This window comes from Sus scrofa, chromosome 2 (genome assembly GCF_054392235.1).
Source record: "Sus scrofa isolate SSC_HxYL_T2T_F1_AM1 chromosome 2, Sscrofa_HxYL_maternal_Yorkshire_Landrace_v2.0, whole genome shotgun sequence".
NCBI classification, from domain to species: Eukaryota; Metazoa; Chordata; class Mammalia; order Artiodactyla; family Suidae; genus Sus; species Sus scrofa.
The window spans coordinates 161,167,361-161,180,439 of record NC_139384.1 but is presented as its reverse complement, the minus strand read 5'-3'; the positions used below and the strand labels follow the sequence as shown (position 1 = coordinate 161,180,439).

Genomic DNA, 13,079 nt, shown 5'->3' with positions numbered 1-13,079 from the left:
TGTGCATACCCAGCGGGTGGCAGCCAGGCCCGGGTAGCAGGGCGCGGCCCTTGTCTGGGGTCAGGGGACCAGTCAGTCCGCTGTTCCTGTGCTAAGTAGGTCAGGGAGCCAGGTCATAGGGGAGGTGACGGACACCGTGCCCACTGCGCTAGAGCTCCCAGCCCGGTGGCAGACGGACACGAGGTGGGTGCCACCAGGAAGAGGAGCGAGGAGCTCACGGGGCAGTGCTGGGAGCCGGGCCTCAACAGGCAGGGGCTCCTCCTCTAAGACGGTGGGGAAGCTTCCTGACAAAAACGGGTGCAGCTGAGCTGTGAAGGATGTGCCACGGTGACCCCAGTGAGGCATGAGTGAGCATCGCGGGCGGGGCAGCCAGTGGCCAAAAGGCCTGGAACCAGGGAAGTGCGGCGAGAACGCAAGAGATGGCAAGTCTGCCGGGCTGGGAGTCAGAGGGTCCGGGGAAAAGACCGAAAGACGAGACGGCAAGGCCTCTGCACGGCCAGGCCTCAGGGCCTGAGCCAGGAACTCTTCCCTGAGGCCGGTGGGAGCCTCTGAGGGGACACTGAGGTGGGTGGGGCAGGGGGACGCAGGGCCAGGGACACTCAAGAAACCACAGGGTACGTTTCTGGCACTGTGGCCTCTCGCAGGGGACCAAGGCTGGCCCCTGACCCGTGGATCTCAGTCCGCTGCAGTGAGAGCCAGATCCAGGGCCTTGTTGTCATGGCTGGTGCCCTGGCATCAGCCTGGGCTCCTACCCCAGGGCCCACTCTTTTTTTTTTTTTTTTTTTTTTTGTCTTTTCTAGGGCTGCACCCGCGGCATATGGAGGTTCCCAGGCTAGGGATTTAATTGGCGCTACAGCCGCCGGCCTACGCCACAGCCACAGCAACGCCAGATCCGAGCCACGTCTTCGACCTACACCACAGCTCACGGCAACACCGAATCCTTAACCCACTGAGTGAGGCCCGGGATCGAACCCGCAACCTCATGGTTCCTAGTCAGATTGGTTTCTGCTGCGCCACGACGGGAACGCCCCAGGGCCTACTCCTGTCATGGGTAAATACAGCACGTTCACACAACAGCCTAGCCGTGAGTAAATCTCTGCTTTCCACAAAGAAACAACATCCCCCCCGCCCCACCCCCCACCCTGCCTCCCACACAGACGAGAGTCTTTGTCATGAAATTAAATGGAAGGAGATAATGGAACTGAAAGTGCTTTGGAAAAGGAAAAGGGCTCCAGTTGGTTTTTTCTCTCCACTTGAGCAGCAAAAGGCGTTTTCAGATAAAATCTTGCAGTACCTCCGTGCAGCTATATCTGCTCCCAAAGGCTCAGATTTGATGGGTCCGGACGGAGCTTAGGCCTTGGGTTCGACCGCCCTCTTTACACCTGCTCCTCCCACCCTCGCGTGTCAGTTCTGACACCTCCTCTCACCCCTGCGCTCATGCTGGAAGCTGGGGGGCCGCCCTGAGGTCCCCCTCCCCCCGCACTCACAGCCCACCCGTGCCCCCACCGCTGCCCACCCTGGGGGCTCTTCTCCCGTCCATTCCCAGCTCCCCGTCACTGCCTCCCCCGCTCTGGGCCGCCATCCCTCACCTGGATTCTGTGACAGCCCTGCCTGCCTCCCTCAGACTGCACCTGCCCGCTTCCAGCCCCCTGCTCACACCCCAGCCAGAGGAGAACCTACGGAGGGCCTGGTGCGCAGATCCAGGGCCTCGACCGGCCTGCTTGTCATGGCTCATGCCTCGTGTGTCAGCATGAAGCTTGGTGCGTTTGCCTAGTTTGTCTAAACTGCACACACCCGTGCAGTCAACACCCAGGTCAAATGCGGGACTTCACCGGCATCCCAGCAGCCCCTGAGGCCCCCTCCCAGGCCCTCTTGTTATTCCCCCTGGACAATTACTGTCCTTACTTTTTTCTAAGATTTCTATTTTTTTTATTATAGTTGATTTACAATATTCTGTCAGTTTCTGCTGTACAGCAAAGTGACCCCCCCACACACACACACACACACATATACATTTTCTTTTTCTCACATTATCCTGTCATGTTTCATCACAAGTGACTAGATACAGTTCCCTGTGCTACACAGGAGGATCTCACTGTTTATCTACTCCCAATGCAATGTTTGCTCATGTTCATTGCTGTATAGTATTCCACTGCCTGTATACATCATTATTTATTTAGACAAGCACTGAGCGATAGTTTGGGGTTCAAAGTGTGGGGCTTTTACAAAGTGCAGCTGTCAATATTTTGACGGGGTGGGGGTGGGGTCACGCGCATAGCATGTGGCACTTGCCAGGCCAGGGATCAAACCACACCACAGCAATGACCTGAGCCATAGCAATGGCAATGCCAGATCCTTAACCCGCTAAGCCACGAAGGGCTCCCAGCTGTGACTATTCTTGTCGTAAGTACGCATTTGTGTCGGAAGAGAATCACTCCATCACGGAGAGTGCATGTGTTCACAGAGCGAGGCACAAGCGGACTGCGGTAGCCCCTTGCTTAAACCCTCCCTGGCTCCCCAGTGGCTTCAGCATAAAGTCACAACTTCTGGAATTTCAACGCACATGGGCCCTGCCTGTTCTGGCGTATTCTCTGTCTCCTTCCTTCCTCCACCTCAAACCCTGCTCTTGGACGGGCTCCTTTCCCACCTCGCTGAACCTCTGTTCCCTTCTTGGGACCTGCCGAGCCTTTTCTCTGCCAAGGACCCCCCCCCCCCCATTTGACAGGCTGCAGCTTCCAACTGGCCAGTTCTTACTTGCTCTTTCTTGTTTTTTGGTTTTCAGGGCCACATCCACAGCATATGGAGGTTCCTAGGCTATGGGTCCCACTGGAGCTACAGCTGCCTGCCCACGCCACAGACAGAGCAGTGCAGGATCTGAGCCTCGTCTGCGACCTCCACCACAGCTCACAGCAAGGCCGGATCCTTAACCCACTGAGTGAGGCCAGGGAGCGAACCTGCAACCTCATGGGTCCTAGTCGGATTTGTTTCCACTGTGCATGACGGGGACTCCCTTACCCATTCTTTATTTTGTAGACCAAACAGAATTTCCTCAAAAAGGCCTCTCCCGACCCCACTGTAAAAGAACAACCGTTGTCCCTGTCACCCATTGCCCACTGTCCCTGTCACCCACTGCCCGCTGTCCCTGTCACCCATTGCCCGCTGTCACCCATTGCCCGCTGTCACCCATTGCCCGCTGTCCCTGTCACCCATTGCCCGCTGTCACCCATTGCCCGCTGTCCCTGTCACCCATTGCCCAGCTCATAGTTACATGGAGACGCAACGTGGAGTCGGCTCACTGCAGACCGCCGTGTCCCGGAGACCATGAGCAAAGGGACTGGCACTGCTGGCATCCCCGCTGGATCCCCCACACCAGGCACTGCGCAGGGACACAGTAGGGGCTCAATAAATAACAATACTCTTCTCTACGGATCAGATAAGAGATGATGCAAGGCCTTGAAGTCGCAGAGTCCGCTGCTCTTGTGCCTTGAGGCAACTTCCCTAAACTCCCTGGGCCTCCGCTTCCTACTCTGTGAAACAGGGATAATCCTGTGGCCTGGAAACACACACACGCACACCACTGAGAAAGGGTCGGCCACGTGTCAGTGCCACTGCAGCAGTGGCTTCGGCGCTCCAGCTCTTTGGAGCCTTACCACAACCCGGGGGGCAGGCAGCCTTTCCTTAGCGATGAGGAAACGGAGCAACTCAAGTCCCAGGGGGTTCAATAGTCGGCCCAGTAATTCTGGCTCCAAGTCCCGGGCCTCCTCCGCGACAGGGCTGGCAGGGGTGGCATGAGAAAGACAATGAAAACAGAGAAGGGCCCATGGTGAGCTCCAGACAGCCAAGAGCCCGACTCGCTCCTGTCCCTTTGACGGCCACTCATCTCCACGAAGCCCAAAGGTTCCGAGCGCAGCATGACAACCCCTGGGCTACACAAACACCCGTGGCTATTAATAGCTAGGAAGGAGAAAATAGAAAGATCCCATTACAGAACAATTTCAAACTTGTATACAACAAACGACATCACAAATGAGGTCAAAAGACAAATGAGAGTGTGGGAGAAAGGATGGAGACCTCACAGAACAGAGGCTCGGCCTGGGGTGGACACGCTTCCGCAGATAAACAGGAAACACACACACGACCCAGTGGGAAAACAGGCAGACTGGGGACCGTACGCCAGGAGGAAATGACCCACGGCGCAGAAGCGGGGAAACGAAAATTAAATGACGAGCTCCCGAAGGTCTGCCGGTACTGGCAGAAATGAAAACTACTGGGGACATTCACGAGTGATGAAGGCACAAGAAAACCAACCCTGAGACCCGCCACGGGGCTGTGAAAAAATTAGAGGCTTTTAGGAAACATTCAGAAGTGAAAGAAGTGAAAGAAAGGAGAGATGGTGCTACAGATTGATGACAGATAAAAACACGGACAGACACAAAGGCAGTCCCTACGAGGTTTCTTTTTGCAATTGACAAGAACCTAGAAACACCCCGAGGCATCACACAGTTGTGCGTTAACAGAGCTAAAATCGCCAAGCTCCCATTACTTCCAAACATACGAAGTAAAACAGAATGTTAAGGAATCATTTCTTTGGTTTGAGCCTATTTTCGTGGAAAACAAAAATAGGCATAACCAAATCACCTTGAACAGTTCTTGAAGCAGAGAAGAAAGCCGGAAAATCTGGAGTCCAGGTTGTGGTGCAGGGGAGACGAAGCCAACTAGGACCCATGAGGATGCAGGATTGATCCCCACCCAGCCTCGCTCAGCGGGCCGGGGATCCAGTGTGGCCGTGAGCTGTGGCGGAGGCTGGCAGGTGCGGCTCCGATTCCACCCGCTGGCCTGGAAACACCCATATGCAGTGGGCGTGGCCCTAAAAAGCAAAAATAAATAATTTTAAAACAAGAAAGTAGGAGAATCAAATTTCTGATTTGGAGGGAGTTTTGCTTCATATACATCGTTTAAGTTTGAACGGTTGCCATGGGCATGTATTTTATTTAAAAATTAATGAATAAGCCCTGCCCACTAATCACGACTTATAAGCGTGGCCTGCCTGTCTACTCTCTCATGAACGCTGTCCTGCTTTTTTCCGCACTGACTTTGCTTCAGTTCCTACAAGTAAGCCGCTGGCTGGAGAGAAGGGGTCATTGGCCTCTGAACAACCTCCGCTGAGGAACCTCTTGGCTGCTCTGCTGCCCTGGTTTTCAGGGGGAGGAAACCGGTATCGTTACTCTTCTAAGAAGAAATGTATGTTCTGAGCATGCGATACCACGTGTAGTGGAAAATCCAAAGCGAACAGGAGCAGGTGGTGACAAGCGAGTCCCTGCCGCCCGGCTCTAGGCCAGTGTCCGGGTCCTTTCAGAGGTGGTCCCGGCAGACACTAGCACACGCGTGTGTAGAATCTACTTTTTCTAGGAACACAAATGCTGTAAATGTCTTTATACACGGAAAAGTCTTTCTAAAGGAAGATGCCTTTTGATCTTTTGGAGCCAGAACCTGATTAGTTCCAAGGTTGCACTTCTTTCCTGCTTGAGAAGCCACACCTCCCCCGCAGAGGCAGTGACTCCATCATTCGTCCGTCCACCAGTCTGTCTGTTGGTCCAGCCACCCATCCATCCACATCCGCTAATGAGTGTTTGGTGAGCACTCACTGTGGCCCGGACACTAGGCTACAGGCTGGAGAAAAAAGTGGTGAAAAGAGAAGCTCCTGTCGTGGCTCAGCGGTTATCAAACCCGACTAGGAACCATGAAGATGAGAGTTCGATCCCTGGCCTTGCTCTGTGGGTTAAGGATCCGGCGGTGCCGTGAGCTGTGGTGTAGGTCGCAGACGCGGCTCAGATCCCGTGTTGCTGTGGCTGTCGTGTAGGCCAGCAGGTGCAACTCCGATTTGATCCTTAGCCTGGACCCCGCCACATGCCTTGGGTGGCACCCCCACAAAAAAAATGGTGAAAAGATAAGGTCCTTGCTCTCAGCCAGCTGGCCTGCCGGGGACATAACAAATTGTGTAGAAGGAAACAAATAATAGAAGAAAAGGAACACAGTTCAGACCACGGGAAGGGCCCTGGGGAGATTCGCTGTCAGTTGGGGGGGCGGGCAGAGGAGGAGAGAGGGGAGAAAAGGGGGGCGCTGTTATGGATGGAGTGGCAGGAAGATCTCCCTCAGGAGGTGACATTTCGTCTAAGAACTGAATGACAAGAAGGAGCAGATGCTGCCGGGTTCCTGGCTCTGATGACTTTCCAGCGAGCGCTTTCCCGGGCAGAGCTTCAGGCCGCGCTGAGCGGCGAAGGGGGCGGGGAGGCGCTCATCTGACCCCACCTCGGCCACCGAAAGCCAGGGGGCCTTGGGGACGTGACTGAAGCTCTCCACGCCTCAGTTTCCTCACCTGGAATATGACGCCACCTAAAAGCAGTATCCGTCGAACAGCATGCCACTGAAAATTAAATGGACGGAGCAACGCGGGCTGCCCAGGCTGGCACGAAGAAAGGGATCCCAAAATAATCACGTTAAAAAATTATTGTTATTCTTATTAATGTATTTATTATCTTTTTGTCTTTTCTGAGGCCGCACCCATAGCCTGTGGAGGTTCCCAGGCCAGGGGTCCAATCGGAGCTGTAGCCACCGGCCTCGACCAGAGCCACAGCAACGCCGGATCCGAGCCTCATCTCCGACCTGCACCCCAGCTCACGACAAGGCCGGATCCTTAACCCACGGAGCGAGGCCAGGGAGGACGGAACCCGCAGCCTCACGGTTCCTAGTCGGATTCGTTAACCACTGCGCCACGACGGGAACGCTTGTTAAAAAATTATAATGTTAGGACAAAGAGTTCCCAGATGAGAAGTCAGAGTTTTGTCTAAAAGAAAAAAAGTGATAAAGTTTTTCATCAGAATTAGAAATAGTTTCTCAGCCATGAAAAACAAAATAATGACATTTGTAGCAACATGTATACTAGAGTTTATCATACTAAGTGCAGTAAGTCAGAAGGAGAAAGACAAATACCACATGATGTCACTTATATGCTGAATCTAAATTATGGCAGAAATAAACCTATTTAGCAGTTCCCATCGTGGTGCAGTGGTAACGAATCCGACTAGGAACAACGAGGTTGCAGGTTCAATCCCTGGCCTCGCTCCGTGGGTTAAGGATCCGGCGTGGCCGTGAGCTGTGGTGTAGGTCGCAGACACGGCTCGGATCCTGCGTGGCTGTGGTTCTGGTGTAGGCTGGTGGCTACGGCTCCGATTAGACCCCCAGCCTAAGAACCTCCATGTGCCGCAGGAGCAGCACTAGAAAAGGCAAAAAAAAAAAAAGAGAGAGAGAGATAAACCTATTTATAAAACAGAAACAGACTCACAGACATGGAGAACAGACTTGTGGGTGTCAAGGGGGAGGGGGAGGGAGCGGGGGGGGACGGGGAGTTTGGGGTTCGCAGAGGCAAACGATGACATTTAGGATGGATAAGCAGTGAGGTCCTGCTGCGCAGGGAACTCTACTCAGTCTCTTGGAACAGACCTTGACGGAAGACAAAGTCGGCAAAGGACACACAGACACACAGCCATGACTCGGTCCCTCGGCCATACAGCAGACACTGGCACACTGGCTAGACTGTGATAAAAACATTTAGAAATCCTGCCTCTACCAAAGACACCGTAAGCGCATAGAGACACGTTATAATCTGGGAGAAAATATTTGCACATCACACATCTGACAAAAGGCTTGCATCCAGAATATAGAAAGAACTCTCAAAACTCCGTAAGACAACAAACAACCCAATTAGGAAATGGACCAAAGACTTGAGCAGATACATCATCAAAGAGGATACAGTAGGGCAAGTAAGCACATAAAAAGACAGCGGACAGCATCAGCCCGTGCGGAAAGGCAAAATACACGCACTACACACCTATTTGAACAGCTTCAAAAATCTGACGATGCCAAGTGCCGACAGGACACAGAGAAAGAGCACCCCTCACGCACTGCCAAGGGGAGTGCAAAGCGGCCCAGCCACGCTGCAATCAGTACGACAGTGTCTTATAAGGCTAAGCCCACACCGAACCTATGACTCAGCAACCCCATTCCTAGAGAATCTTATTACCCTAGAGAAACGAAGACTTAGGTTCACATAAAGACATACAAAAATATTTATAGCAGCTCAATTCGTGATGATCCCAAACGCGAAGCGACTCAAATGTCCTTTGAGGGATGGACAGATAAACACTGTGATGAATCCACAGCACCCGAAAGCTACTCAAGGAAGAAAGACAAGAGAAAAAAAGGACAGAACTCCCGTCACAGGCAACGACTGAGTGAAGGGAAAGGAGCCAGTCTCAAAGGGGTAGGTATTAAGTGACCCCTTTCATATGACTTTTTTTTTTTTTTTGGTCTATTTAGGGGCACACTCGCAGCATATGGAGGTTCCCAGGGTAGGGATCTAATCAGAGCTGTAGCTGCCGGCCTACACCACAGCCACAGCAACACCAGTTCCAAGCTGCACCTGCGACCTACACCACAGCTCATGGCAACGCCGGATCCTTAACCCACGGAGCAAGGGCAAGGGTCGAACCTGCAACCTCATGGTTCCTAGTCGGATTCGTCGAACCTGCAACCTCATGGTTCCTAGTCGGATTCGTCGAACCTGCAACCTCATGGTCCCCTGAGCCATGACGGGACCTCCTCATGCGACATTTTGAAAAGACAAAGCCGGAGCGATGGAGAGCGGATGGGCGGTCGCCGGGACAGGTGCGGGCAAGGGTGTGACTACGCGGGGGCAGCTGGGTGGTTTCTGGGCTGGAGGAACTGACTTGTATCCTGACAGCGGCAGTGGTTACACATCTACGCATATTCAAAGTTCATACAAATGTCCACAGAAGGTCCATTTTATTTATTTATTTTTTTTTGTCTTTTGTCTTTTTGTTGTTGTTGTTGTTGTTGTTGCTATTTCTTGGGCCACTCCCGCGGCATCTGGAGGTTCCCAGGCTAGGGGTTGAATCGGAGCTGTAGCCACCGGCCTACGCCAGAGCCACAGCAACGCGGGATCCGAGCCGCGTCTGCAACCTACACCACAGCTCACTGCAACGCCGGATCGTTAACCCACTGAGCAAGGGCAGGGATCGAACCCGCAACCTCATGGTTTCTAGTCGGATTCGTTAACCACTGTGCCACGACGGGAACTCCAGAAGGTCCATTTTATTGCACGTCGACTAAAGAGGAAAAGTCAGAGGGATTGGTGTGCTCATTCGGTCTCAGCCCCTCACTCCCCGACCCTCCTCCTCTTTCCTCAGCAGCCAGAACTTGCTCAGAACAGGCACTTCCGCCCCTACATCTTTGAAGCCGAGCTAACAACCTGGCTTTGCGGCTCTGCGTACAAAGGCAGGGCATTTTTGGGGGAAAGCAGGAAGGATGAGGGAGGGAGAGGAGGAACTCCGTCGTCTCAGAACGTGGGACGTGTGTGACGCAGAGACCAACGGGCCTCAGGGGCCCGCTCTCCAGGGGGCACCGCGGGAAACGCTCCCACCAGGACCCCTTCAGAGCGATTCCGTACAAGGTTCAGCCCCCAGACGGTGGGGTGTAGTCCAATGGATTGTTCAGGAAAACAGGTCTGGCCCTGGGGAGAAGGACCTTGAAGGGTGAACATCCAGGACGCCGGCCCTTCTTTGCGTCAGACCAGAGCACGTCCAAGCCGGCTGGAGTCCTGGCGTGATCTCGTTTATCCAAGGCCGTTCTTGTCCCCGTCGGCCACCACACCCAGCAGGACGCCGCATCTCCTGGCAGCCCCTTTCGCACACGCTGGCCCTTCCCTCTGTGTCCCAGCTGCCACATCCTCTCTGCCACCGCCCATCGCTGCATCTGTCCGTCAAAGGCGACGCGTCATCCATTCATCTGCTCCTTCCTGCCCTCGTTCAAAACCCTCCCCGAGCCCCTCGTCTGTGCCGGGCACTGCGCTGAGGGGCAGGAAGGCCTAGGGCAGCGAGACCCACCTGGAGCTTCCAGCCTTGTCGGAAAGACGGCGACTGACCGCACAATGATTCCAACGCGGATTTCAGTAAGAACCGTGCTACCGCCTGGCCGTGGAACCATGTGGCCTGGTGAGAAGGCTCCCGGCCAGGCCAGGCTCCCCTGAGGAAGGGCGGTCACGCCGAGCCCCACAGAAGGAGCAGGAGTCGGCCAGGTTCAGAGCAGAGGGAAGGGCATTCGAGAGTGAGGGAATTGCCCAGCAAACCCCGAGAGGCCAGGGTGGCTCCCGTGCGGACCAGCGGGTGCCGGGGTCACAGCAGTGGACAGCGAGCACACCATGACAGCTCTCCCCGGAAACATTGGGGGACTCTTGCCACTGGCTTCGTGGCCTGCCTGGGCCTGTCCCTTCAAGTCCTGCCTCTGAAACAGAACGGTCCCTGCAGGGCCCAGCACATGGGACCTGGAGTCGGACCTAGGCCTCCCGTGTGTGTGCAAACAGGCAACAGCTTACTCCCTGGGAGCCTCCCTGCCCTCTGTAAGATGGGCATGAAGCTGCAACCGGGGGTTCCAGGAGAGAAGGCACACAAAGTCATGAAAGGCCACGATCACAGGGCCTGCCTCGTCGGCAGAGCCCCGTCCACGGTGGCCGGTGTTCTTGCTGCCCATGTCATTGGAGGCACCGCGGTCTCTACAGAGTCAAGTGAGGAGCTAACCCCGAGCCGGGCAGGGCTCCCAGGCCCTGGATTCCTGCAGACCCAAGTCCAGGCAATGACTCCCTTGGAATGACATTCCTTGGATCCACGGAGCATGTCTGAGGCGCGGACTGCATTTGCCAGTGACCCGGGCTGGGGAGCAGAGGACAGCGAAGACCCAGGAAGCTTCCCCGGATGACAAATGCGTGCTGCCGGCGGACACGAGCCCACCGCCACCCCCTCCTCCTGCCCCGAAGGCTGGACACTCGTCCAGAGGATTCCAGCGACACTGCCGGTAACGAGAGCCCCAAGATGTCCTCTCTGGGCAGAGGCGTCACGGGTTCTGCCTTCCCAGAAAAGCACCTTTGCTCCAGGGGGAGCTCGCCCTGGGACCGAGGAAGACGGGCCGTGTCCAGTTATGGGTAGGAATCCTGCGAGGGGGTGAGGCTATTTTTTGCCACATGCTCTATCTCTCCAGCAGGCACAGTGACATTGCCTGGGATCCAAATATTCCCAGCCCTAGAAGGTCATGCTACAGACCCGAAGGCCCGGCTCTCAAAGAGCCAGGTGGGGGGCGGGGGGCACAGGGAGGGGGTCCTGGTACCTTGAGCTGTCATCCCGCCCAGCCCCTGGCCCAGCTCCAGCCCACCACCCACAGGACTTCTGTGGAACCGATTCTCCTGGGCCCAGAGGCTGGTGGCCACTGTTTATTTTTAGCCAATGATTCCCTGACAATGAGAATGCAGGTGGCCCCCGTGGAGGGAGGAGGCCGGGGACCGAGGGCCTGGAGGGCAGCGAGGACAGGGCGCCGGCCGAGCGCTCAGCTCCGCCCCTGCGTCCTCCCCCTCTGGGCGCCCCCGGGAGCAGGGTGACCAGCCCCGTGTTCCCCTTTCTCTCTTCCCTGAAGGCCCTAGTGACCGTGGGCTTTCGGTTCCTCTTTCTCGCCACCCCCAGGGCCCTGGGCCCCCGGGGTTCTCTGCTCCACCAGGGGGGAGTGGGACAGAGTGCCTCAGCACCCCCCCCTCCTGCCTCTGAAGAGCCGTCTCGGGCCCCCCCTTGGGCCCGCCGAGCCCCAGAGGGGGTGCTCAGGAGATACGGGTGGGCTGAGGGATGGACCGCCCGGCCCCCCCACGTGGGCAGAGGCCTGAATCATGAAGAAGCCTAAGGGGAAGTTCGAGGGGTTTGGGAACTTACAAAACCCTTAAGTCACTGTCCCTGGCTGCTAGTTCCTATCTCCACCCCTCCACCCGCCCCAGGTCTCCGAGCCCCTGGGCCTCCTCCTCGCCTCGGGAATCCAGAGGGACGGCCCCCCCCCGCCTCCTTGGCAGTTCTACCTTCAGCCTCCTCCCTTTCTATTTATTTGCCTGTGTCCACGGCATGCGGAAGCTCCTGAGCAGAGATCAAACCCTCGCCCCAGCAGGGACCTGAGCCACAGCAGGACAACACTGGATCCTTAACCCACAAGGCCACCAGGGAGCTCCTACCTTCCACCTCCCCTGACAAAAGGACACAGGTGAGCTGCCCTCAATGCGGGCACGTGCTCCCCCTGTGGCCCCCGCAGGAGACCGCAGAGCAGGGCTGTGGGGCTGCGTGAAGACCAGAGTGTGTGCAAGAGGCCTGCATACAGTTGGCACTTAAAGGTGATGGTGGTATGATCATTAAATACGTGGTGCGGGGAACCAGGCCTTCTTTCTAAACGCCACCTTCTTTCAGGCGATACCTCATCATTCTTCAAATCTATAGAGCGCTTTAATATTTTATAAGGTACTTTCACTTCCATTAGCTCCTCTGATCCCCACACAACCCTGGAAAAGGGCCGGGTCATTATTCCATGATTATCATCCCATCGTCCAGATAAAGCCACTCGTGTTCCAGAAAAACGTAGCCGGGTCTCCTCACCATTGTGTCGGAGCACCTGACGGAGGGCCTGGCACAGAGCAGGTGCTGAAACCAAGCCAAGCAAAGCCTGTTGGCAGGAAGGGCCTAAAGCCCGGGACCCCTGCCTCCCCCTCTTGCTCCTCTGCGGGACGGGAGTTAATGCCACAGGTCAGACACAGAAGATGCAAAGCCGGAGACTCAGCTCCACCGCAAGGCTTGGCCTCTGTGACAGGCAGAGGGGAGAGAGGTGCGTGGAGCAAGCCCTTGCTCCTTCTCCGGAGGAGACACCCGCTCTTTCAGTTTCAGGCCAGTAACCGGGAGAGTGCCTCGAACAGAGACGTGGTTAGAGGTCCTCCCGGGAGCGCCTTGGCCCCAATGTCCTCGTACCCTGGGACTTAGGTGGACACTGAATTTTACAAAGGATGCGGGGAGTTCCCTTTGCGGACAGCGAAAACAATCCGACTAGTCTCCATGAGGATGTGGGTTCGATCCCCAGCCTCGCTTGAGTGGGTCAAGGATCCGGCATTGCCGTGGCTGTGGTGTAGGCCAGCAGCTGTATCTCCTATTCGA

General features: G+C 55.7%; 1 protein-coding gene and 1 long non-coding RNA gene across 3 annotated transcripts in view; one reads left to right on the top strand and one right to left on the bottom strand.

The window, feature by feature from the left end:
- The window catches only part of LOC110259538 (uncharacterized), a 61,653-nt gene that overhangs the window by 18,406 nt on the left and 30,168 nt on the right, over positions 1 to 13,079 (bottom strand). The gene's annotated exons all lie outside the window — the stretch shown is intronic.
- LOC106509609 (uncharacterized) lies at positions 10,931 to 12,310 on the top strand. The gene is made up of 2 exons (XR_002342018.2): positions 10,931 to 11,053; positions 11,888 to 12,310. It is a non-coding gene; the product is annotated as an uncharacterized LOC106509609 (long non-coding RNA).